Source organism: Schistocerca nitens, chromosome 11 (assembly GCF_023898315.1).
Source record: "Schistocerca nitens isolate TAMUIC-IGC-003100 chromosome 11, iqSchNite1.1, whole genome shotgun sequence".
In the NCBI taxonomy this organism is placed as follows: domain Eukaryota; kingdom Metazoa; phylum Arthropoda; class Insecta; order Orthoptera; family Acrididae; genus Schistocerca; species Schistocerca nitens.
Genome location: NC_064624.1, coordinates 128,896,061 through 128,921,963, shown reverse-complemented (window position 1 = coordinate 128,921,963; position 25,903 = coordinate 128,896,061). Strand labels below are relative to the sequence as shown.

Below are 25,903 nucleotides of genomic sequence, written 5' to 3'. Positions count from 1 at the left end.
TTGAATTCAAGCTACATGTGGTCTGTACTTACATTGTTAATTTTGAAGGAGTGGAAGTAAACATGTATTTTTGCCAACATATTGAGGGTAAATTAGTCACCACCAACTATTGTTGTATGAGTCGGGTATGTGTTTGAAATCAAACTCAAGTTTTCTTTCAACCTTTCAGCAACTGTATCGTCTGAATTGAGAGGTCTGTAGAAGGATCCAATTATTATTTTATTCCAGTTGCCAACAACGACCTCTGCCCATACTAACTCACAGGAACAATGTACTTAGATTTCGCGACAAGATAAACTACTTCCAACAGCAACGAACACGCCACTGCCAACCGTGTTTAGCCTATCCTTTCGGAACATCGTTAGATTCTTCACAAAAATTTCGGTTGAGCTTATATCTGGCTTTAGCCAGCTTTCAGTGCCTATAATTTGAGCATCAGTGCTTTCTATTAACGCTTGGAGCTCTGGTACTTTCCCAACACGGCTATGACAGTTTACAACTGTTACACCGACGGTTCCTGTATCTACGTTCTTCCTATGTTCGGCCTGCACCCTTTGTGACCGAAGCCCTTTTTGTGTTTTCCAGAGACCCTCTGACCTAAAAAACTACCCAGTCCACACCCCACAGCCCCTGCTACCCACGTAGCTGCCTCCTGCGTATAGTGGACACCTGACCTATTCAACGGAACCCGAAACCCGACCACCCTTCGGTCGAAGTCGAGGAATTGCAGCCTACACAGTTGCAGAACTGTCAGAGCCTCTCGATTCAGACCCTCCACACACCTCTTTATCAGAGGTCCGCAATCAGTCCTGTTGGCTATGCTGCAAATAGTTAGCTCTGGTTTCATCTTGCAAGCAAGACTGGCAGCCTTTACCGCTTCTGTTAGCTGCCCAAAACCAGAGATATTCTGATCCAAAGTGACACACATCATTGGTACCATCGTGAGTAACCACCTGCAGTTGGCTGCACCCTGTACCTTCATGGCATCTGGGAGGACCCGTTCCACATCTGGAAAGACTTCACCCAGTACGCACACGGAGTGCGCGTTGAGTTTCTTTCCCTTCTTGGCAGTCGTGTGCCTGAGGGGCCCCATAACGCGCCTGACGTTGCAGCTCCCAACTATCAATAATCCCACCTTCTGTGAATGTCCGGATCTTGCAGGCTGAGAGTTTTCCTCTGAAACAGCACAGGTGACAGCACCTGGCTCAGAGACAGTGTCAGCCACAGGCAGCATGTAGAACCCATTCTTCAGACAAACCAGGGAGGCAAATAAAGACATGCAAATCTTTAATTTCGGTTTCCCATAATCATTGTTTTTGCAGAATTAGATATCATTATCTCATCCAAAATTAAACTACAAAAACAAAATTTTGCAGGAATAATAATATAATGCTTGCCTACATAGGGAACCACATTAGTCACTCATTTTTGAATATTTTACACTGGAGCGTGTCATATGTTCTTAAATTATTAGGAGGGGGGACAGAATAAAGAGGGAAAAATCATAGATTTAGATGATTCCCACAGATAAGTTGTGCACAAGCTGAGACACAATTTTCATGTTCCCCAAATAGTCACTTTTTCCCATGACAAGGATAGATATGTATTTCTTCATTACAGTACCTGCTCCCACAAGTGTGGCTTTAGGTGTGCCAGTTTCTTTAACTTCAATGTATTACTTAGACATTATCATGCAATTAACATGTGTAATATTTACCATATGGTGCAAAACAGCAGGTAACAGGAAAGTGTTTGTAGAATGTTTAGAAATACATAGTAAACGTGTTTACTATTTGAATAAAATAAAAAAGTACTATGAAGATTGTTGACATATATATTTTGATGAAACATAAATTCGTAGTTCGCATACTACAACCAAAGACTGGACCAAAGGATCCGATGAGGAAGTAGGAGCGCCAGTTGCAAAAGGACATCATCTCATTACATTCCAGTTGGCAAATGAGCGCCCTGCATAAAATTAACTATCTCGAGTTAGGTGACAGGTGCCCTCTCAAATCTAGTGAAGAATTAAATATGTTAGCTAAATTTCATAATTGCAACGTATGATGTAATATGCATCAAACTCAAAATTGTAGTGACCCCAATTTTTCATTGCAAACTTCTCAAATTTGGTGCAGTGTGTTACTTACATGCACAATATCACATTAACTCTATTAATGAAATGATGGGCACTTCATTATGATGCTGTCACGTAAGGCTGTACATTATCTTCTTTATAAATTATATAAACGTTTGTAGAGGTCACCTAATAAACCTAAATCTGTCGTTCCATTTCCAACACAGCTGACCCAGTGCGGTCATTCAATTTCATATTCCTTTGCGATGTTTCACCTAGACATTTAATTGATATGACTGTATCAAGCAGCATGCCCCTAATAGTGTATTCAAACATTACAGTGTCGTCCCCACCCCCACCCACGCATTATCCATCACAGTAGTAAGAACAGACATTTCTTTGTGGCGACTAGTTTTGGATCATAATGTCCATCTTCAAACTGTAGCCTTAAACATACGGACGATCGTACAATCCACCAATTGACATGAGTGCCCTCCTACAGTCATTCAGATGACATTGCGGTATGTAACTTTATGCTTTTGCAAACAGAAAGAGAACAAAACACTGACAGTACTTGTTTTGTGTCTATAGTTACGGACTGGAGGCTGCAGCGAGTGATCTGGTAAGGGATCTGTGCTGTTGCTCAGGTTGGAAGGCAGTGTTTAGATGCGAGTAGATAAAGCAGTATTGAAAGCTTCAAAGTAACAGATGTCCAACAAAGGCATATTTTAACCCCTTGTGGAAAGTTTTCTGTATGAGTGATGTACCACATATGTTCCCAAAAACATGACATGGAGTAAGGCCACAACTTTTTAGTATCTTTTTGGAGGTATCAATTATTCCACACCATCTTTTGCTTTCAAGGATCAGGATTATATTCAAAGTATTTTGGTGAGGATGTGGTGAAATTTTCATTTCTCTAAGTTCTCTGTATTAGTTCTTCTGTGTACTGCTTTTCTTTTCCTTGTGATCGTACTGAACTGATTTTCTCACTGAAACTCCTTGGCAGATTGAAACTGCAAGCCAAACCTGGACAGGAACCCAGAACCTTGCCTTCTGTGGGAAATTCTCGTACCGAATGAGCTGTCTATACAGGCATGACTCGAAACGTACCCTCGCAAGTATGCTTCCTAGCTTACAAACTTCACAGTAGTTCTCCTGCATACACAGCACTTGTGGAAGGAAGTATACTGCAGACTATTGATTCCTCTAGACATGCAGAACCTGGGTGAAGTTTGGAAGGTAGGAAGTAAAGATACGAGGGTAGGTTGTGAGTCAAACCCGGGTAGTTTAGTCAAAAAGAGCAGTGCCCTCAAAATGCGAGGTTCTGGATTTGCGTCCCGCTCCCATACACAGATTTAATCTGCCATTAAGTTTCATAACAGTGCACACTACACTGCAGAATCAAATATGTTGATAAATGCTTTGGTAATTCCGGATTGGGTTTCTCAAAATTTTCTGTAGTTTTGAGGTTGACAGTCAGCAGTGAACAAGTGCATTGTGTCGAAATAGTGTTTTGTGATCTCACAGTTTCATAGTTTAGAAGCAACGCAAATAAGCTAGAGGAAAAAAAATATCTTGTTCTGCAGAAATGTGTGGTAACAATAGTGTGTACTGCTGATAAATGATCATACCTCAGAAGCGTCTTCATGGAATTCCGTGCTCTCACTTAAGTGCCAATATGTTTACTTCCTAATGGTGTTTGTGGTTAATAGTCAGAATGAATTTAGGATGAACTGTTCAGTTTGCAGCCACAACAGTAGAAGCAAAATTGCTATATGGACTGATTTCTGATAAAAGTTATGTTGTGGGTACCTCCCAGATGTGCATTTCTTTTTATTTTCTGTCCATACTCATAAATGCAGAAGTATGTTAAGCTTTCACAACTAAACTGCTGAACCAATTTTGATGAAGTTCAGAGTGGAGGCAGCAAGAGAGCTGAGGAAGAGCACAGGCTTACTGATTTGAAAAATATATCGTGAAATACGGAACAAAAATTACTCTTTTGCAGAGCTATTTATTCTTTGACTTTTGAACTGTATCATATGCACATCATGAACTATGATTAACCGAACAGGCAGATACATAGGGTAGCTGACATTATTGCACATTAAACAGTTTACTTACTCACGATCCCTCATCATAACAAAACTACTTGTATGTGAGTGCAGCTGTGTAGCAGCTAGTGTGATAAACGTACATAACGAATACACATTGAAATACTCATTAGAAATTTCTCCAGTAAATTGCTCTGAAACTTCCGGGACTTAAAACATTGATGTTGAAAACTTTAGGGTACTCCTAAATTGGTCAGGTGTGCGCTACACTTCAGAGGCTGCTACCTCGGTATCTGACTGTGTGTGGATTGCACTCAAGAGCTTTTTAGAGGAGGCAACTCTCCATCCAGCCCAGATAATGATGCTGTAGGAGGCCAGAAATATAAGTGTAAGATCCAAAAGAACACCTCTCACCCCCATAGGTGAGAATATAAAAATCCTTGTAGTTAACTGTCAGAGCATTCAAAACAGAGTGCTGGTTAGAAGTGTCCTTCAAAAATAGTGAAGCTCACATAGTGCGGTACAGAAAGGTGGTTGAAACTTGAAATTGGTATCAGTGATATATTTGGGTAAATTTAAGTGTATATTGAAAGGATAGGCTAATGCGAAACTCAAATCAACTGAGATAGAAATTGAAGCTGCATGTGACATTGTTTGGGCAAGACTCAGTATCGGAGGTTGGCATAAATAATTGGATCCTTCTGTTGCCCACTTATCTCTTGATGTAACGGAGATATATGTTCAGTTAACTAGATAAAATCAGTAGTGTCAGAGCACTGTGAGAAACTTGAAACTTTAAGCACAGGACAGGAGCATGTAGAGGAACTATGTCCAAAGTTCAAAAGAATAGTTAACCAGACACTGGATAGGTATGTAACCAGTAGAACAGTTCATAATGGGAGGGAACGTCCATGGTATACAATCACTGTAAAGAAACTTCTAAAGAAACAGTGATTACTGCATAATAGGTGTAAAACTAAATGTAGTGCTATAAATAGACAGATGCTAAATGAAACATGTTCGACCGTCAAGAGAGCAATAAGTGAAGCTTTCAATGATTACTGTGGTGGAATACTGTCAAATGCTGTTCCACAAAACCCAAAGAAATTACGGTCGTATGTAAAGGCTGTTAGTGGTGCGAGAGTTAATGTCCAGTCCATAGCGAATGAGACAGGAAATGAAATAGGGGGTAGTGAAGCAGGAGCTGAAATGCTTAACTCGGTTCTCAAATGTTCCTTTACAAAGGAAAACACAGGAGATTTGCCCTAATTTAACCCTTGTATCTCTGGAAAGATGAGTGAAATAAATGTTGGTGGCAGTGGTGTTCAGTTAAAACCTGAAATTGTTAAAACTGAACAGAGTTCCAGTGCGATTTGAATCCCTGTCCTATTCTATACTGAACTAGTCCCTCTTCTAACTATAATCTATTGGTCCAAAAGGGGTAGTAGAAGTGATCGACAAAATTACAGTCCAATACCGTTGACGTAAATTTGTTGTATAATCTTTGAACATATTCTGAGCTCAAACATAATGAGCAGGAAGCAATGAGGAGACAGGAGCTGAAGCTGTGGCTGGTGCCAGAGCTCATGTCCTCTTCCTGGTGTTTGTCTTATGACTGTCCCAGAATGTCAGCTAAGAAATAAGGCAGAGGACACTCCTCTGCACTCAGCGACAGTGCGAGGTCTTCTGGGGGTGACCACAGCGACATCTTGAAGGGGTGTGGCAGCCCCGTGACTAGCCCCATAATGTAGAGAACCGACACCTGTGGACATCTGCTGTCCACTTGGCAGTGGTTAAGGTGTAGAATCCAGGCCCATCAGTTCAGGACCAGGTGCTGGTGATATATCTACATATATACTCTGCTAGCTGCCAAGCAGTGTGTGGCGGAGGGCACTATTGGTGCCGCCCCCTGCGGGTCCGGGGTAAGAATAGGCCCGAGGTATTCCTGCCTGTCGTACGAGGCGACTAAAAGGAGTTTCAATCGTTTCGGCCTTCCATGTGATGGTCCCCCTTGGGGTTTGACCTCCATTTTTCCAAATTCTACAGAAGTACGAGCCTTTTGGGGAAGGACACCTTACGTGGTGTACCACTGGTCCTAAGTGCACTAAGACCTTGACACTCAGCGTTGCACCGGCGTTGCAACCATACCCACTATTCCTCAAATTGGGCCTCAACGCCTGATGGGTTGCCCAAGTTACGCCCATAGTGCATCTCCATCTGCACCAGCGATCATGATGGACTTTCCATGGCACCAGAAATCCAGCACGGTAGCCAGCCCGTTGTGGTGGGGTCGTCATGTACCCTCTAGGTTGTAGCCCCCTGACAACACAGGGATCGTACTGCCGATACCTGAGCTGCACCCTCCCCACGTCGGCCAAGCAGTAGATGCCCGTCTCCTTGGGGCATCAGGACTCCCGGCAATGGTCATCCTGCCAGGTGGCCCTTGCTGCGGCTGGGTGGCGCCCGTGGGGAGAGCCCCTGGTCGGAGTGGGTGGTATCGGGGCGGACGTTTCGCAGATGAAACGTCAACACGTATCAGGTCGCTCTGCGGCCGAGTCTTTCAAAAGGAAAAGGTACCGTTTCAAGTCCTGGTTCTCCTGCCCTTTCCCCCTTGGCCACTCCATGGGAGGAGGGACAGGCCCGCCGGCTTGGGGCGAAGTCCGCTATTTGGTCTGTTCTCGAACCGATGGGGGGACCTTCGCCACCTCCAAGCCGATGTTCTTTGTTCAGCACATTGAGGACGTCTTTGGGGAAGTCGAGGCTCTCAGCAAGATGCGTTCAGGGTCCGTTCTTATCAAGACCACCTCCGCCACACAGTCGGCGGCGCTCCAGGCGTGCGACCGCCTAGGGGACGTCCCAGTATCCATTGTCCCACATCTGGCACTAAATAGGACGCAGGGGGTTATTTTTCATCGTGACCTCCTGCTACAATCTGATGAGGAGCTCAGGGCCAACCTGGAGCGCCGAGGCGTGCATTTCGTCCGGCGAGTCCAGCGCGGCCCCAAAGACCGTCGCATCGACACTGGGGCCTTTATCCTCGCCTTCGAGGGGGACATTCTCCCGGAGAAGGTAAAGGTGATGTGCTACCGGTGTGACGTGCGACCCTACATCCCGCCTCCTATGCGATGTTTTAGGTGTTTGCGTTTTGGGCACATGTCGTCACGGTGTGAGGCTGAGCCCCTTTGTGGCGATTGTGGACGTCCTCTTCGTGAGGAACATACATGCACCCCACCACCTCGGTGCATTAATTGTCCTGGCGTCCACTCGCCTAGATCCTCAGACTGCCCCGCATATCAGAAGGAGAAGAAGATACAAGAAATCAAAACTTTGGATCGGCTCTCCTATACTGAGGCCAAGAAGAAGTATGACCGCCTCCATCCCGTGCCATTGACTACTTCATTTGCCTCGGTTGTGTCCACTCCTTCCGCGGTATCCTCACCCCTATCCTGTCCCCCCTACGCCTCCTCCACCCATCAGGGGGCTCCGCCTCCGCCTCCCAAATCCCTCCCTTCCAAATCCTCCTCCCCCGTGGCCCCCACCCCCTCTGCCCCAGGAGCCACCCTTCCTCCTCCTCCTCCTCCTCCTCCTCCCCCCCCCCTCCTCCTCCCCCCCCCTCCTCCTCCCCCCCTCCTCCTCCCCCCCTCCACGCCACCTGAGAAGCGTTCCTCTTCTCAGGCGTCCATCGGGGAAACGTCCTGGACCCCAGCTTCCGAGGTCCGGCGTTCCAAAACGGACCCCGCGCGTGAGGACCTTCTTCGGGTCCAGCCCACCATCCCTGTGCCTCCTCGGCCTTCCAAGAAGGCCTCCAAGAAGAAATCTCTATCCCCCTCTCCACCCCGGCGCGTTTCGTCTGACGCTCCATCCGTGAGTCGCTGCTCCCGGCCGTCCTCAGTTTCGCCGGGACGCTCTGCTGCCAGACGCTCCGCAGGCCTTTCGTCGGCAAATGATGCGGCCCCTCCTACACAACCGGGGACAGCGGCCGCAGCTGGTGACGAGTCGATGGAACCGGATCCGCCTCTCGTCGGTTGTAGCGTTGTTCACTCGCAACCTGGCCCTCTGCGGCCGTCGAGGTGACCAGCTCTTCCCCCGTCTCGTTCCCCCAACCTTTTGACTAGTGATGGCGTTGTTTCATTGGAACATAAGAGGTATTCGATCTAATCGGGAGGAATTACAACTGCTCCTCCGCCTGCACTGTCTGCTCGTCCTTGGTCTCCAGGAAACCAAGTTGCACCCGACTGACCGTATTGCCTTTACCCACTATACCTCGGAGCGGTATGACCTCACCCCTGTGGACGGTATCCCAGCTCATGGTGGGGTCATGTTGCTCGTTCGGGACGATGTCTATTACCATCCTATCCCATTGACCACCCCACTCCAAGCAATAGCTGTCCGCATTACTCTTTCTGCTTTTACTTTTTCAGTTTGTACCATCTACACTCCACCGTCATCTGTTGTTAGTCGGGCTGACATGATGCACCTGATCGTTCAGCTCCCTCCGCCGTTCTTATTGTTTGGCGACTTCAATGCCCATCATCCCCTTTGGGGCTCTCCTGCATCCTGTCAAAGAGGCTCACTCTTGGCGGATGTCTTCAACCATCTCAATCTTGTCTGCCTCAATACCGGTGCCCCGACTTTCCTCTCGGACTCTACTCATACCTACTCCCACTTGGACCTCTCGATATGTTCTCCCACTCTTGCCCGTCGGTTCGAGTGGTATGTCCTTTCTGACACCTATTCGAGCGACCACTTCCCCTGTGTCGTTCGTCTCCTGCACCACACCCCATCCCCTCGTCCTTCGAGCTGGAACATACTGAAAGCTGACTGGGGACTTTACTCCTCCCTGGCGACCTTTCCGGGCCACGATTTTCCTAGTTGTGACAGTCAGGTCGAATACCTCACGGCTGTTATCATCAATGCTGCCGAACGTTCCATTCCTCGTACAACTTCTTCTTCACGTCGCGTTTCCGTCCCCTGGTGGAACGAGGCTTGTAGGGACGCTATCCGTGCTCGGCGACGTGCTTTACGCACTTTTCGCCGCCATCCTACGTTGGCAAATTGTATTGAATACAAACGACTCCGAGCGCAATGCCGTCGAGTCATCAAAGACAGCAAAAAAGCTTGTTGGGCCTCTTTCACCAGCTCCTTTAACAGTTTTACTCCCTCTTCTGTCGTATGGGGTGGCCTGCGCCGGCTGTCGGGCATTAAGGCCCACTCCTCGGTACCTGGCCTGACCTCAGGTAATGAGGTCCTTGTTGATCCCGTGGCTGTCTCCAACGCCTTTGGCCGCTTTTTCGCGGAGGTTTCAAGCTCCGCCCATTACCACCCTGCCTTCCTTCCCAGGAAAGAGGCAGAAGAGGCTCGGCGACCTTCCTTCCACTCGCTGAATCTGGAAACTTATAATGCCCCCTTTACCATGCGGGAACTCGAACGTGCGCTTGCACTGTCCCGGTCCTCTGCTCCGGGGCCAGACGCCATTCACGTTCAGATGCTGGCACACCTTTCTCCGGCGGGCAAAAGCTTCCTCCTTCGTACCTACAATCGCGTCTGGACCGAAGGTAAAGTCCCCATGCGTTGGCGTGACGCCGTTGTTGTTCCTATACCCAAACCCGGGAAGGATAGACACCTTCCTTCTAGTTACCGCCCCATTTCTCTTACAAGCTGTGTCTGTAAGGTGATGGAGCGCATGGTTAATGCTCGGTTAGTCTGGATTCTTGAATCTCGACGACTACTTACTAATGTCCAATGCGGCTTTCGTCGCCGCCGCTCCGCTGTTGACCACCTTGTGACCTTGTCGACATTCATCATGAACAACTTTTTGCGAAGGCGCCAAACGGTAGCCGTGTTCTTCGACTTGGAAAAGGCTTATGATACCTGTTGGAGGGGAGGTATCCTCCGCACTATGCACAGGTGGGGCCTACGCGGTCGCCTGCCCCTTTTTATTGATTCCTTTTTAACGGATCGAACGTTTAGGGTACGTGTGGGTTCCGTATTGTCCGACGTCTTCCTCCAGGAGAACGGAGTGCCTCAGGGCTCCGTCTTGAGCGTAGCCCTTTTTGCCATCGCGATCAATCCAATTATGGATTGCATTCCACCTAATGTCTCAGGCTCTCTCTTTGTCGATGACTTCGCGATCTACTGCAGTGCCCAGAGAACATGCCTCCTGGAGCGCTGCCTTCAGCGTTGTCTCGACAGCCTCTACTCATGGAGCGTGGCAAATGGCTTCCGGTTCTCTGAAGAGAAGACGGTTTGTATCAACTTTTGGCGATATAAAGCGTTCCTTCCGCCATCCTTACATCTCGGTCCCGTTGTTCTCCCATTCGTGGACACAACTAAGTTTCTAGGGCTCACGTTGGACAGGAAACTGTGTTGGTCTCCACATGTCACTTATTTGGCGGCCCGTTGTACACGTTCCCTTAATGTCCTCAGAGTTCTTAGCGGTTCATCTTGGGGAGCCGATCGCACTGTCTTGCTTCGCTTGTATCGGTCCATAGTCCGATCGAAGCTGGATTATGGGAGCTTCGTCTACTCGTCCGCTCGGCCATCCCTCTTACGCCGGCTCAACTCCATCCACCATCGGGGGATACGTCTTGCGACCGGAGCGTTCTACACTAGTCCTGTCCAGAGTCTTTATGCTGAAGCTGCCGAGTTACTATTGACCTACCGGCGCGATGTACTGCTGTGTCGGTATGCCTGCCGGCTGTTGTCTATGCCCGACCACCCCTCTTACAAGTCCTTCTTCGCCGATTCTCTCGATCGTCAGTACGGGTTGTATGTGTCTGCCCTGCTGCCCCCCGGAGTCCGCTTCCGTCGCTTGCTTTGACAATTGGATTTTGCCCTCCCTAACACCTTCAGAGAGGGTGAGAGCCCGACACCACCTTGGCTCCAGGCTCCGGTTCATATTTATCTCGACCTCAGCTCACTCCTGAAGGAGGGTACTCCGGCTGCAGTGTATTGCTCACGGTTTGTCGAACTTCGTGCTCGACTTGCCGGACACACCTTTATTTACACCGATGGCTCCAAAACTGACGATGGTGTCGGCTGTGCCTTTGTCGTCGGGGCCGCCACCTTTAAATACCGGCTCCTCGACCAATGTTCCAGCTTTACGGCCGAGCTTTTTGCTCTCCATCAGGCCGTTCAGTATGCCCGCCGCCACCGCCATTCATCGTATGTACTCTGCTCTGACTCACTCAGTGCTCTTCAGAGCCTTGGAGCTCCCTATCCGGTCCATCCCTTGATTCAACGGATAAAGCAGTCCCTCCATTCTCTCGCTGATAATGGTGGTTCTGTCAGCTTTCTGTGGGTTCCCGGACATGTAGGAGTGCCTGGGAATGAGGCTGCGGATGCTGCAGCCAAGGCTGCAGTCCTCCTGCCTCGGCCAGCCTCCCATTGTGTCCCGTCATCTGACGTTCGTGGGGATGTATGTAGGAGGCTTGTGTCGTTGTGGTGGGATGCTTGGTCATCCCTCCAAGGAAACAAGCTCCGGGCAGTAAAACCGCTCCCAACTGCTTGGACAACATCCTCCCGACCATCTCGGCGCGAGGAGGTCCTTCTGACCAGGTTGCGGATTGGGCATTGTCGGTTTAGCCACCGCTACCTGCTCTCCGGTGACCCAGCCCCGCAGTGCCCTTGTGGACAGGCATTAACAGTGCGCCATGTTTTATTGTCGTGTCCCCGTTTTAGTCAATTTCGTGTTGTCCTGTCCCTGCCATCTACTTTACCGGATATTTTAGCTGATGACGCTCGAGCAGCTGCTCGTGTTCTGCGTTTTATAACTTTGACTGGCTTGTCCAAAGACATCTAACCTTTTTACTTATTTTATCTGCATCTTTGTCAGGTCTTTCTGATGTCCCCCTCTCCCCTTGAGTTTTACTAGATTCCATGTGCTCTAACAACAGTGACTGGGCGCTAATGACCTCAGTAGTTGAGCGCCCTTAAACCCAATCCAAAAAAAAAAAAAAAAACTATTGGTGCCAAAGTTGTCTTTCTACTCCTGTATTCCACTCGCAGATTGCGCGAGGGAAAAATGACTGTCTGAATGCCTGAGTACGAGCTCTAGTTTCCCTTATCTTTGAATGGTGATCATTGTGTGATATGACAGTAGTTCGTAATAATATATGCTTTACATCCTTGGCGAAAATCGGGTTTCGGAATTTAGTGAGCAGCCCCTTCTGTTTAGCGCATCATCTTTCTGCAAGTGTGTCCCACTTCAAACTTTCTATGAGATTTGGAAAGCTCTCGCAATTGGTAAATGCACCAGTCACAAACCTTGCCGCTTTTCTTTGGACTTTATCAATCTCTTGAATCAGACCCAACTGGTAAGGTTCCCACACAGATGAACAATACTCTTAAGACTGGACAAACAAAAGTATTCTAAGCAATTTCCTTTGTTGAAGGGCTGCATCACTTCAGGATTCTGCCAATAAACCACAATCCAGAGTGGGCCTTACCTGTTACTTGTATAATCTGATCGTTCTATTTGAGATAATTTTGAATAGTCATACCCAGATACATGACGGATGTCACGGCTTCCAAAGACAGGGCATTTATTTTGTACTTGTACATTAATGGGTATTTTTGCTTTGTTATGCGCAGTAGGTTACACTTACTGATATTGAGAGATAACTGTCAGTCATTACACCATGCATTTATTTTCTGCAAATCCTCATTGATTTGTTCACAAATTTTGTGTGGACTACAGCATCATCGGCGAACAGTCTAATGCCACTGTCAGTACCATCAACCAGATCATTTATGTAAATCATAAAAAGCAGTGGACCTATTATGCTGCCCAGGGGCACACCTGGTGTTACGCTTGTTTCTGTTGAAGTCTCCCCGTTCAGGGTGACATACTGCTTTCTGTCTATTAGAAAACTTTCTATCCAACCGCATATGGCATTTGATAGACCGTAAGTGTGCACTTTTAGGAGCAAGCGACAGTGCGGAACAGAGTCAAATGCCTTTCGAAAGTTGAGGAATATGGCATCAACCTAGGAGCCAGTATCTAGAGCCTGTTGTATATCGTGCACAAAGAGGGCCAGCTGTGTCTCGCATGACCGCTGTTTCCTGAAACCGTGCTGGTTTCTGCAGATGAGCTTCTCAGTATGTAGAAAGGTCATTATGTCTGAACACAAAATATGTTCCACGATTGTAGAACAAATCGATGTCAGTGAAATTGGCCAGTAATTATGGGCATCCGATTTTGTACCCTTTTTATAGATTGCCATGACCTGGGCCTTTTTCCAGCCCTGTGGAACTTTCCACTGTTCCAATGATCTCTGAAAGATGATGGAAAAGAATGGTGCTGTATTTGTAGCATAGTCAACATAAAATTTTACAGGGATACCGCTTGGGCCAGATGCCTTCCTGGTGTCCAAGGATCTTAACTGTTTTACAATCGCAGATACACTAAACACTGTCAGTCACCCTTGCATTTGTTCGATAATTGAAAGGGGGAATGGTGCTGCAGTCCTCTCTACCATAAGAGTTTATGAAAACTAGGTTTAGAATTTCGGCCTTTAGAATTTCGGCGTTCTGTTACATTACCTGTACTGTCAGCAAGAGAAGGTATTGAATTATTTGTACTGTTCATAGATTTTACAGATGACCAAAATTTTTTGGCGTTATTTTTAGGATCTGCAGATGAAATATTGCTTTTAAATTTGTTAAAAGAATCTCTTATTGACCTTTTGACAGCTGCTTTCATTTCGCATAATTTCTGTTTGTCAGCGGGGCAGTAACTATGTTTAAAATGGCTGTGCAAAATTCTCTGCTTTCTCAGCAACTTCCTAATATGTTTGGTGAACCAAGGTGGATCCTTTCCCTCCACTATATTTTTGCAAGGCACATATTTATCTAGCACGTGGTGGACAATACCTTTAAATTCTGACCAAAGATGCTCAATATCTTAGTGTCCCACAGTGAATGCTTGGAGCTGACTATGAAGATTTGTTAATGACACTTTCATTTGCTTTCCCAAACAAGGAAACTCTACACTGTTTCTTTGGTTGTTTGCAGCTTCCACTGACATAGAAGCCAGCCGTTGTGGCCGAGCGGTTCTGGGTGCTTCAGTTTGGAACCGAGCGACCGCTACGGTCGCAGGTTCGAATCCTGCCTCGGGCATGGATGTGTGTGATGTCCTTAGGTTAGCTTTAAGTAGTTCTAAGTTCTAGGGGACTGATGACCTCAGATGTTAAGTCCCATAGTTCTCAGAGCCATTTGAACCATTTGAACTGACATAGAAGCCACAACAACATTATGGTCCCTAATACCTTCTTTTATATAAACTTCATCAAAAAGATCAGGTCTGTTTTTTGCCAAGATATCTAATAAGTTCCCATCTCCTCCCAGAGCCCCAGGAAACTGAAGGGGATGCAAACTACATCATCTGGGCAGACCACAAACCTGAGAACAGAGTATCAGTTACAGAATAACCCAATTTAAAGGTGTGAAGTTGATTCTGGTGCCCCCACCGCAATCTGCCTGGACCTTGGGTCAAAATATGAGATTGCCAAGCAACATTATGACAATACCCTCTTCCCAGCACTTCTGACCATTGTGTAATCTGAAAAAAAAAATTAGGAAAAAAGCTTCGTTGCTGTTATACATTGCCTGAGCGGAGCAGGTGCAGACCGCTGTGGTGGGTGCAGCAACTAGAGCAAGGAGGGGTAGCACTGTCTGTGAAGCAACTCTGCCGGTGATATGCTGTTGCGAGGCCGGGAGTGGTAGGACAAGTAGAAGGGAAGCAATTGTTGATCCCACATGTGGTAGGACCCCCCCCCCTCATGTGGGTAGTTTATCCATCTTCTGCTTAAAAGTGTGAACAAAGCATTCTGCTTCTCCATTGGACTGCTGCGCTTGTGATGTGATAAATCCTATTGGCTGTATAGAAGTCACCAAATTCTGCGGACACAAATTGTGGTCCGTTATCAGTCATAAGCAATGCTGGTAGGCCTTCGAGCCAAAATATGGAATGCGAGGCTTGAAGATTGCTACACATTGTCGTAGAGTGTGTCGGAACCACAAAAGGAAACTAGCTGTACATTTCGAAGACAGTCGGCCAATGAGTGTTCTGGTAGTGTCCGGCAAAATACAAATGCAAGTGCTGGCTTTGGCCAATCAAAGACTGTTGTGGAGGGCCTGGCTTGTGTTCCGCACAAGTAAGGCACTGAATCCAGAAAGAGATGTTCACTCTCCAGCAGTGTGTGCGCTGATATGAAACTTCCTGACAGATTAAAACTGTGTGCCGGACCGAGACTCGAACTCGGGAGCTTTACCTTTCGCGGCCAAGTGCTCTACCAACTGAGCTACCCAAGCACGACTGACGCCTCGTCCTCACAGCTCTCGCAGGAGAGCTTCTGTAAAGTTTGGAAGGTAGGAGACGAGGTACTGGCGGGAGTAAAGGTGTGAGGACAGGGCGTGAGTCGTGCTTGGGTAGCTCAGTTGGTAGAGCACTTGCCCGCGAAAGGCAAAGGTCCCGAGTTCGAGTCTCGGTCCGGCATACAGTTTTAATCCGCCAGGAAGTTTCAGGGCTCTGAATCATTACCTGCTCTACTTGGGAGTCCATGCCAAACCGCATACCATGTCGGTGAGCTAATTGCTTGGTGTGGGCTATGTCTTAGTGACCCTGATGAAGCAGAATAGGAAAATGTCTGCAGAGATCCTCTGGAATTGCCACACACAACTGTTCAGATTCAGTACACTGCAGTATGACACTTCATAGCACAGGCAAGTCTTGCCGATATGCAAAGTCTCGACAAACCCCAGGCTACCAGTTTCTTTCACAGTGAGTGACCAATCGGTGTGGATGTAGTGCAGCAGAATCCACAAGTAGGGATCTGCTGTCATTGCCTGGGCAATCTTCTGGTTGTCTGATGGAAACTGACAGTCCTGTGACTCAGTGTAGCATCAAGATGTTTCTGATGCTTCAAAGTCTGCACCGAGTGCCAAAGGAAGATGGGAAAGTGTGTCTGCATTGGCACACTTTGTTGTGGGCCTGTGCATTATCTCGCATTGTAGTGCTGTAAGATGAGAGCCAAATGTTGCAGTTTATGTGCAGTGCAATTCTGGATGGGCTTGGCTGGGTTAAAAACTTACTGCAAAGGGTTGTGGCCGGTGACCAAGTAGAACTTCCTTCTGTGCAAATACTGGTGAACTTTCATCATTCCAAAGATGATGGCAGGAGGCTCCTTCTCTATTTGCAGGTAGTTGCTCTAAGCTTCGTTAAGCAATTTGGAGCTGAAAGCTATTGATCTGTCAGTAGAACCAATCCTGCAGGAGGGTAAAGCACCAATGCTGTAGTAAGAGGCATCCGTGGTCAAGACCATAGGTTTTGAAGGATCAAAATGAATTAGGCAATGATCACTGAGGAAAGAGTCCTTGAGTTGTTGAAAAGCAGTGCCACATTCTTTGGACCACACAAAAGGTACATTCCTCAGCAAAGACGGTGCAGTAGTGCCGCTATCCAAGCTGGATTTGGAGTGAAGCAGATGTAAGACATGAGCTTTGCTAGCACTGACTGCAGTTCTTTGGAGAGTTGAGGCTACAAAGTGCCTGCGCAAGTGTGATTACATCAGATGAATACCCTGATAATTAATTACATGCCCCAAGTACTCGATCTCAGTTTGCAAAACATACACTCGGATCTATAGCATTTTAGGTCTCTTCTGATAACATTTGGCACAGGGTGTGCAGTTTATTAAGGGGCTCATCTGCTTTGGTACCTGATACCACGATATCATCTAAACAATTTGTACACAAAGGCACAGGTGCAGCCCATTGTTCCAAATAGCACTGAAAAATTGGAGATGTGGATGCACTACCGAAAAGCAAATGAAGAAATTCTAAGAGTTCTCTATGTGTACTAATGACACACACCTGCTGTGATTGTTTGTCTAAAGGGATCTGAAGGTAGGCATCGTGTAAATCAATCTTAAAGTAACGACCAGCTCCCAAACGGTCAAAAAGTTCATCAGGTAGAGTCAGAGAAAATTAATCTGTCACTATTCGGGGATACAATGTTGCCTTCTTCTTCTTCTTCTTCTTCTATAGCACTACACTCCAGGATGAACCTTGGCTTTCTCAATGAGCTTCCACCATCCATCACGGCCACATGCTACACTCCTCCAGTTTTTTTATCCGAGCTTCCATATGTCTTCTCTCACTCCATCCAGCCATCTTGCTCCAGGTCGACCTTGCCCTCTTTGTCCTCCCGGATTATCAAAGAGAATCTTCTTTTATCACCTCAGACTCCTCCATTCTTGCCACATGACCTGCTCACGTTATCCTTCTTGATCGTATGATTTTTGTTACTGGAGTATCAGCATATATAGTGTACAATACTGCATTTTACCTTTTCCTCCATTGTTCTGTCACACACAGGGCCAATTATTCTCCTCAAAACTTTCCTCTCAAATCCGTCGAGCAGCCTCGCATCGGTTTCCGTCAAGGCCCGTGGTTCCGAAGCATAAGTAAGAACGCTTTTATATAAATAGTGAATTTTGTTGGGTAGCTGAAGAGTCTTGACTGGAATAAATTACTCGAGGCAAAATATGCCTTATTTGCTGATATCAGTCTAATCTTAGTTTCAGTTGAGATCTCATTAAAGCAAGTGACTGTGGAACCAAGATACTTGAAGCTATCAACCCTTTAAAATGTGTATCCATTCGCACTGAAAGTTGACGGCATATTTGGTTGATATGCTTCCCCACAGGCCATGTATTTATTTTTAGCTTCATTTACCATAAGACCCATCTTCTTACTTGCTTGACTAAGGCTGTAAAAGCTTCTTTCAGTGCTGGTACTGTCCGTGCTATGTTGTCGACGTCATCTGTATATGCTAAAATCTACACTGACTTGTAGAAGGTGGTGCCCCTAATCTGCAGGCCTCCTTCCCTAATCTTCTTCACGGGTGCTACATTAAATAATAAGCATGCCAATGCATCTTCTTGACGTAGCCCATTCTTTATTTCCAGGGGGTCTGAGTAATTTCCTCAAACTTGAATACAGATTCTTATGTCGGACATCATTATTTTAACCATTCTCAGGAGCTTTCCATGTATCCCCTTCTCCTGTAAGGCACGAAAGAACTGATTTTTATTGACACTGTCGTATGCAGCCTTAGTCAATAAAGAGGTGATGTGTTTCAATTCTATATTCAACAGTTTTCTCCAAAATTTGCTGCAGATTGTAAATCTGGTCCATTGTTGAACTTCCTCGACGAAATACGCTTTGGTGTATTTAAATTTCTTTATCCACCTGTGATAGTAGCCGATCAAAAATAATATTCGATAACACCTTGTACCCTAGGTGCAGGAGGGCGATTCCACGGTGGTTTCTACACTCCATTCGGTCACCCTTTTTATGTATGGGATGTAATATTCCTTTATTCCGTACATCTGGTATCCTTTCCTGTTCCAGTATGTGAATGATAAGCTTAGAGATAGCTCTAATGTTGCTCCTCCACATTTTAGCAGTTCTGCCGGAATGCTGGGGGCCTTGTTATTCTTCATTAACTATTTGGGAGGACAATGTTGCCCTAGTCTGGACAAATACACAATTTGCCTGAAGGCTTCTTGACAAGTACTAACGGAGATGCCCACTGACTTGCTGTGATGGATGCCACAGTGAAAGTTCCAAGCAACGTGTTCCCTGAGCATGTGCAATTTAGTGTGAGACCTGAAGAAGTGAGGCTGTGCATTGTGTTTAGTGGTCACATGCACAGAAGAATTAGCTTTGCCTAAGCCATCAGTGGACAAGTCTTTGAATTCAGCACGCAATTTACCAACACTGTCCTTCAAATCAAAATTTGCAACCAACACCACATTTGTAACACACGCAATCCAAACAAATCAAGGTCAGACATATTTGCACTGTTCTGTGAACGCATAACCTGAAATTTCAGTCTTTTGCAAATTCTTGTATGTGGAAGGAAGGCTGCAAGAACCTAGCACTGGAATGTCATGTCCGTTATATGGTGTAAGTGTAATGTATGATTTGTACAGCCAAGATGATCATAAGTATTGCAACTGAGGAAAGAAACTGAGACACTCGTAGCTAATTGCAACTGAATAGTGTAGCCACCTATTACAAGGTCCACAAGGAGCTGCGTTGTGCTAAAGAAAATGCCACTGATTTCATGAATTTGGACTACCACTCTTCTCTTCCACACTAGAAGTTCTGTTTGGATCAGAATGCACAACATGTACAACAAAATTTGATTTATGTGGGTGTATATTAGGAGAGGGAGGCTTCTCTTTCTGTAAGCACTCCTCTTGAACATGTCCATTCTTGGCACCTGAAAAACAAGTTGCATTTTGTGAGAGGTAGAAGCTGAGCTTATGAGCTTAGAAGCAGTGTGGGCAAGACTTCATGCCAGTACCTTGCTGGTCTGGCTGATTATGTAACTGGCTATCTGAGTCCTTGTAAGTCTCTCGCCCACTATCTGTCCTGTCTGCTTGTTTAGTCTGAAAACCAGGACCTGGCAACCACCTCCTGAACTTTCTCATCACAATAGTCATTCAGAACCTGGATTAAACCCTCAGAGTTAACAAGTTCTGGCTGTGAAGTGGGGAATACTTCGGAGCACAATCAATGGACTGACACACTGGCTGTTGATAAGAAAAAAGATTCCAGAATGAGATTTTCACTCTGCAGCGGAGTGTGCGCTGATACGAAACTTCCAGGCAGATGAAAACTGTGTGCCGGACCGAGACTCGAACTCGGGATCTTTGCCTTTCGCGGGCAAGTGCTCTACCATCTGAGCTACCCAAGCATGACTAGCGCCCCGTCCTCGCAGCTTTACTTCTGCAAGTACCTCGTCTCCTACCTTCCAAACTTTACAGAAGCTCTCCTGCGAACCTTGCAGAACTAACTACTCATCATGTAGCATAGCTGCAGATAGGCATAACATAAAGATTATCAAACAAGTCAGCTTTCCTTTTGGCCAAAAAGGCTCTCATTGGAAACACACACACACACACACACACACACACACACACACACACACACACACACAGAGATGTCAGTTTGTGGGATGGAGTTCCATGCCAGTTGCACTTGTTGGTCAATACAGGGACGGTTGATGCTGTTTGTGGCTGATGCTGGAGTTCGATGCTGTCCCATATGTGCTCCATTGGAGACAGATGTGATTGAGCAGGCCCAGGCAACATGTCAACACACGGTGGAGCATGATGGTGTACGGCAGTGATACGTGGGTCACTGTTATCGTCATCCTGTTGGTTAACACCCTCTGGAGTGCGGCTCGTGAATGGCAGTCACGGTGCGTGGGGTAAGCACGAGAGTGTTCCTGTCGTCACACATAATCGCACCCTAAATTGTAACTCCAGGTGTGGTCCAGCATGCAGATAGGTTGGTTGCGGGCCCTCAATTTGCCCCCTCCTAACAGAGACTAGGTTGTCACTAGCACCGAGACAGAGGCAGCCTTTGTCAGAAAACACGACAGACCTCCACCCTGACCTCCAATGAGCACTTGCTTGACATCACTGAAGTCGCAAATGGCAGTGGTTTGGAGTCAGTGAAATGAATTTTACAGGGCACCTGTCTCGGAGCTGTCCTTGAAGTAACTGATTTGTAACAGTTCGTTGTGTAACTGGGATGCCAACTGCTGCCCTTTGCTGCTGCAGATGTAATACGATGTGCCACAGCCGTACGCCAAACTCAATTGTCTTCCCTCTCAGTAGTGGCAGGTGTCCGCCGAGAGCCCAGTCTTCTTGTGACCACCACTGCCAGCAATCGTTTACAGTGGATACATTACTGCCAAGTCTTTTCTGCAATATTCCAGAAGGAACATCCAGCTTCTAGTAGCCATATAATTCGACTTCATTCAGAATCAGTGATGTCAACTGTCGCATTCTTGACTAACATCAACTCACAACATCCAATCTCACAGGTAACTAATGCCCATGGCTGTAACAGTGGATATTTAAGAGAAATTTGCCACTGGATTGAGGACTTTTCGGTAGGGAGGACTGAGCATGTTATCTTTTATGGAGAGTCATTGTCGGGTGTAGAAGTAACTTCAGGGTTGTGCCAGGGAAGGGTGTTGAGTCTGTTGCATATTGTATATTAATGAGCTTGCAGACAATATTAATACGTACTTACCTCAGACTTTCTCAGGTGATTTAGTTATATGTGATGCACTGCCTGCAAGAAGGTGTGTAAATATTCAGTCAGATCTTGATAAGATAGCAAAGTGTTGCAGAGATTGGCAACTTGCTCTAAATGTTCAGAAATGTAAAATTGCGCACTTCACGGAAAAAAAAAAAATTATAATATTGGTGAGTTACTGTTGTAATCGGGCAACAAGTGCAAATATGTGAATGTAACACTTTCTGGGGTTATGAAATGGAATGATCACATACACTCAGTTTTGGATAAAGCAGGTGGTACACTTTTGTTTATTGATAGAATACTGGGGAAGTGCAGTCAGTCTACAAAGAAGATGACTTAGAAATTACTCGTTTGACCGGTTCTAGAACATTGATACTAGTAACGGGGGATATTGAACGTTAGAGAGAACGGCAGCACGGATGGTCACAGGTTTGTTTAATCCAGAGGATAGTGACGGAGAGATACTCCAGGAAATAAAATGGCAGACTCTTGAAGACAGGGGTAAACTATCCTGAGAAAGTCTATTAACAAAGTTTCATGAACTGGCTTCAAATAATTAGTCATATAGTACGATCCCGTATGTATTGATCCTGTAGGGATCACGAGTACGAGATTAGAATAATTACAGCACGCACAGAATCATTCAATCATTCTTCCCTTACTCCATATGTCAATGGAGTGGAAAGAAGCCCTAATAAATGGTACAATAGGATGTGCTCTGTGCCATGATCTAATGGTGCTTTGCAGAGTATGGCTGTAGATGTAGATTGTGAAGAGTTGTATAGCTGTACATTTCAATCCTTTCTGTGATTCACTAGACCAAAGGCAAACATTTTTTCTCCTAGCATTGTATTGGCAAATATTTCTCTTCTACTGCAGTGAACTGCAGACAACAACTAGAAAAAAAAAAAATATGTATCGTGCTAAGAGACCCATAACATCATTAATGTGGTGGAAATAAGTTTTGAGAAACAACCAGTGGATGAGATTACTGATAACATGATCACTTAAATGAAACAAAAACTGACAAACTAATGTGACCATCATGGGAATAGAGGCTTGTGGATGGGCATTTTTGCTATTATTAATGACTTGAAACATATTAAAAACTTGTACTTGTCGGACAACAATGTAATGACACATTTGTTGACTTCACCAACTGAATTCCATTTTAATATAGTCCTTAAAGGATGTACTGGAAGTCTCCATCATTACAGCTACCACTAAAAAATAAGAGTAAAGCAGAATAGCAGTTACATGATCTTCAGTACACTTGTTATCGTGCTTAGTACTGTACTGGTCTATTGTATGACATGGTATAAGCTACAGCCCACAGTAAATAAATAAAATATTGTTGAAGAACATGATCCATTTGGAAACAAAAACATCTCAGATGGCATCTACATGACATTTGACGTAGCACTTCAGAGAATACATCGATAGCTGCCATTGTTCAGTAGCCCTCCAGATTTCATCAGCAAATAAATGTAATATGAGGCAGTAGTGAACATGCCTAATTGCCTAGAGAGAGGCAGAGATGATGTTTCATCCACACAAAATTCTAATTACAGTGGAATATCATTAGCAGATTTTTAACTTGGTAAGTGGGAAAGTGTACTACCAAAAAATACCTAATTTGGTAATGATTTTTCCTGTGAAAAATAGTAGATAGGTGAGTTCATCCCAAACCTCCATCATTGTTTTGAGTAATCATCACAAGAGAAATAGTTGCAACAACTGCTTCAATCCTGTTTCTTAAGTTGGTAGATCAGCTGGTAGCAGAGACGTGATCCTTGATGAACACTAGGACAAAAAAATCGCGTGCCATCATATTGGGTAAATGTGGAGGCCGTGTGAAGGGAGCGCTGTCATCCAGCCCCTTGTGGCCAACCCAGTAGTCGGGTAGAACGTCATTTAACCAGTTGCATACTGAGATGTGCCTGTGAGATGGTACACCCTCTTGCTACTAACCCATGTTCTGAGGTTCAGATTCTTCCAACTAAAGGAGCTATAGTACTAATACATAGAGATATGAAATAGTGGTTACAGTTGCTTCACTAAAAAAGTAAGGCCCATCAACATTCTGTGCTAGGATATGGAGAAAAAAATTAAATTTAGGGAAGTCTCACACCAGCTGTTCGGTTTTTTGGCGATTTGTTGACCCCCCAAATGTGCACATTCTGTATGTTCACATTAACGCTTAGATGAAATGTCAACTCATTGCTGAAGATGATGCGGTCCAGAAAATCTTTGGCATGCTGCAACGTTTTGTTTGCAAAGTTGCTATGTAACCCATAGCTGTATGCTTTAGAACTTGTAAACCACAAACAATAAGGACATAGTTGTCTCCTTAAGTCTCCACATGGATACATAGATGTCACTATATTAATTTGCAACTTGCCTTCCAGACTGATTTCCTCACGTTATGCGTAAAAGGCTGTCCCACTCATTTAACACATTCTTCAGTCGCTTACACATGTGCACGTGTATAAAAACAAAATTTTTTCAATTGATCTTTCATAATTATAAGTTGAATGTAATAAATACTACAAAACCAAAAAGCCCGATACTAATTTTGACACACCAAGGACAATAAGATCTAGTGTGTAGTAATGTTTTCAAAGGTTAGAGAAACATATCAGTAGTTAGTGCTTATTTTGTACTAATTTTCACATTGTACTGTCCATTTTATTTAATACATTTATCACTACTTCAACATGTTCAAATCTGAACACTCAGCGCTTAACTTAGTCCAATGTTGCCGTAGTTTTTGATATTTTAAGAACTGGAAAAGGTTATGATTCATCCTTGTCTTTACTTTCTTCACTTATTGATATCGTCAATTGATAACCTACTTAGATTCAAATTTTTCTCTAAGTGTATGCTCTGTTTACGTTGTAAAAAATACTCAGCTGAATAACTTTTGATCTTTAACCTCCAGAATTTTGCAGATGGAACCAAGGGTAGACAGTGGCCTCTGAGCTGTTTCTTTACTTACTTCTGTGCCTTTGTTGAATTACAGTATCATGGTGAAAGTTCGTAAGTTTGATTATTACTTTCATCAAATAGTGTGTTGTATCCTAATGCCTAAAAGTAACAGCTTTGGATGAATAGCAATTTGTAATTTTTTTGTTTTGCAGTATACGTGTATATATTTACAACTTACAACTTAAGACTTAACTAACTTTGAAACTATATGAGGTATTAAAAAATGGTTTCTAGCAAATTACAAGATTACTCATAAAATTTCTTTTACCTTCCAGGTCATGCAATTTTGATGCGAAATGGAACCTGAAAATCTGAAAAAATGTGGATGCTACTGGATAAAGCTCAATGTGTGTGACCTGGTAGATACAGACGGTACCTGATACTCAAATGCAATGATACTTTCGGACTTGGAATACATCATTTATGGAAACAGGTAGAGTTCTCCATAAAAAGTGGCTGGTCACCCATGAGTTTCAGATTCCAATGTGGACAGGGTACGGCAGGTGTTCGCAAGGAGTTCTATAAAATCGGCATGTATGGCAGCCAGAGCGTTGGAAATGAGAAGATCGACATTGCACAATGTCATGCATAAGAGGTAATGGCTCTATCCCTGCGTGCAGCTGCTTCAGGCATTAAAGCCTATGGACAAACCTAGGTGCGAACAATTTGCAGTGGATATTCTATGCAAGATTGATGCAAGCATTGACTTTTTGGAAAAGATTTGTTTCTCCGATATGGCAACATTTCATGTATCCAGCAGACTGAATTGTCATAATGTTTGTATGTAGGATTTGCAGCATCCTCGTGTTACACATGAAATGGAAAGAGACAGTTGTAAGGTCAATGTTTGGTGCAGACTGGTCCCCAGTTGCATCACTGATTCATTCTTTTCCATCACTGCCATCAACAGTGGTGTTAACGTGGACATGTTACAAGAGTTTACTGTGCCACAATTGGAACACCTGCAGCCGGGTGTCATATTCCAGTAAGACATGGCACCACTCCACTGGCCCCTAAATGTACTTCAATTTCTATATAAAAAGTTTCCGGGTAGATGGATTGGACGAGATGGTCCAACTTGAAGTGCACCACGATCCCCTGACCTTACACCACTAATTTTTTCCTGGGGATTTGTGAAGGGTGCGGTATATTGAACCAGGGCTAGAGACCTACAGGAATTGAAGGCATACATTTCCAATCCACTTGAACGTGTCACCATGGAGACCTTGAATCGTACGTGGAGAGAAATGGAATTCCGACTAGGCATTATCCGTGCTATTAACGGTGACACATTGATTTGTATGAATGAGGAAACAAAATTTAGATATCTGACTGCGTAAATTTTATTTTTTATGAAAATATATAACTTACTTAATTGTTCAATTTCATTATTCAGTACACTCGTAGATCCTGCTATTCTCAAATAACTGTTGCTCAGTTCCATGGGTGAACTTCAGCTCTCCTTTCAGTTGTTGGTTAATCAACAGTGGGCTGTCTTTTTCAATAGCGAAGCAAAAAGCATCAGCATGTGCTATGTCCAAGAAGTTGTTTTGAAGAAAAAAAAGAATCTTTTTTTCTTATGAACTTCTGCTAAAACAGCTTTTTTTTTTGTAGTGGCCTTCATTGTTAATAGAAAGCTTGTGATTTTGATGTA

General features: G+C 44.9%; 1 long non-coding RNA gene and 1 other non-coding gene across 6 annotated transcripts in view; both read left to right on the top strand.

Moving 5' to 3' along the window:
- LOC126213546 (uncharacterized) overlaps positions 1–25,903 on the top strand; it is a 422,558-nt gene that overhangs the window by 135,406 nt on the left and 261,249 nt on the right. For 3 of the 5 annotated variants that reach the window (XR_007541243.1, XR_007541239.1, XR_007541234.1), the window contains exons 4-5: positions 24,203–24,300; positions 24,525–24,682. The exons of the other annotated variants lie outside the window; for them this stretch is intronic. This is a non-coding gene — a long non-coding RNA (uncharacterized LOC126213546). The remainder of the gene's footprint in view (positions 1–24,202; positions 24,301–24,524; positions 24,683–25,903) is intronic. 5 annotated transcript variants of the gene reach the window in all.
- Trnas-cga (transfer RNA serine (anticodon CGA)) lies at positions 15,558–15,632 on the top strand. The gene has a single exon. It is a non-coding gene; the product is annotated as a tRNA-Ser (tRNA).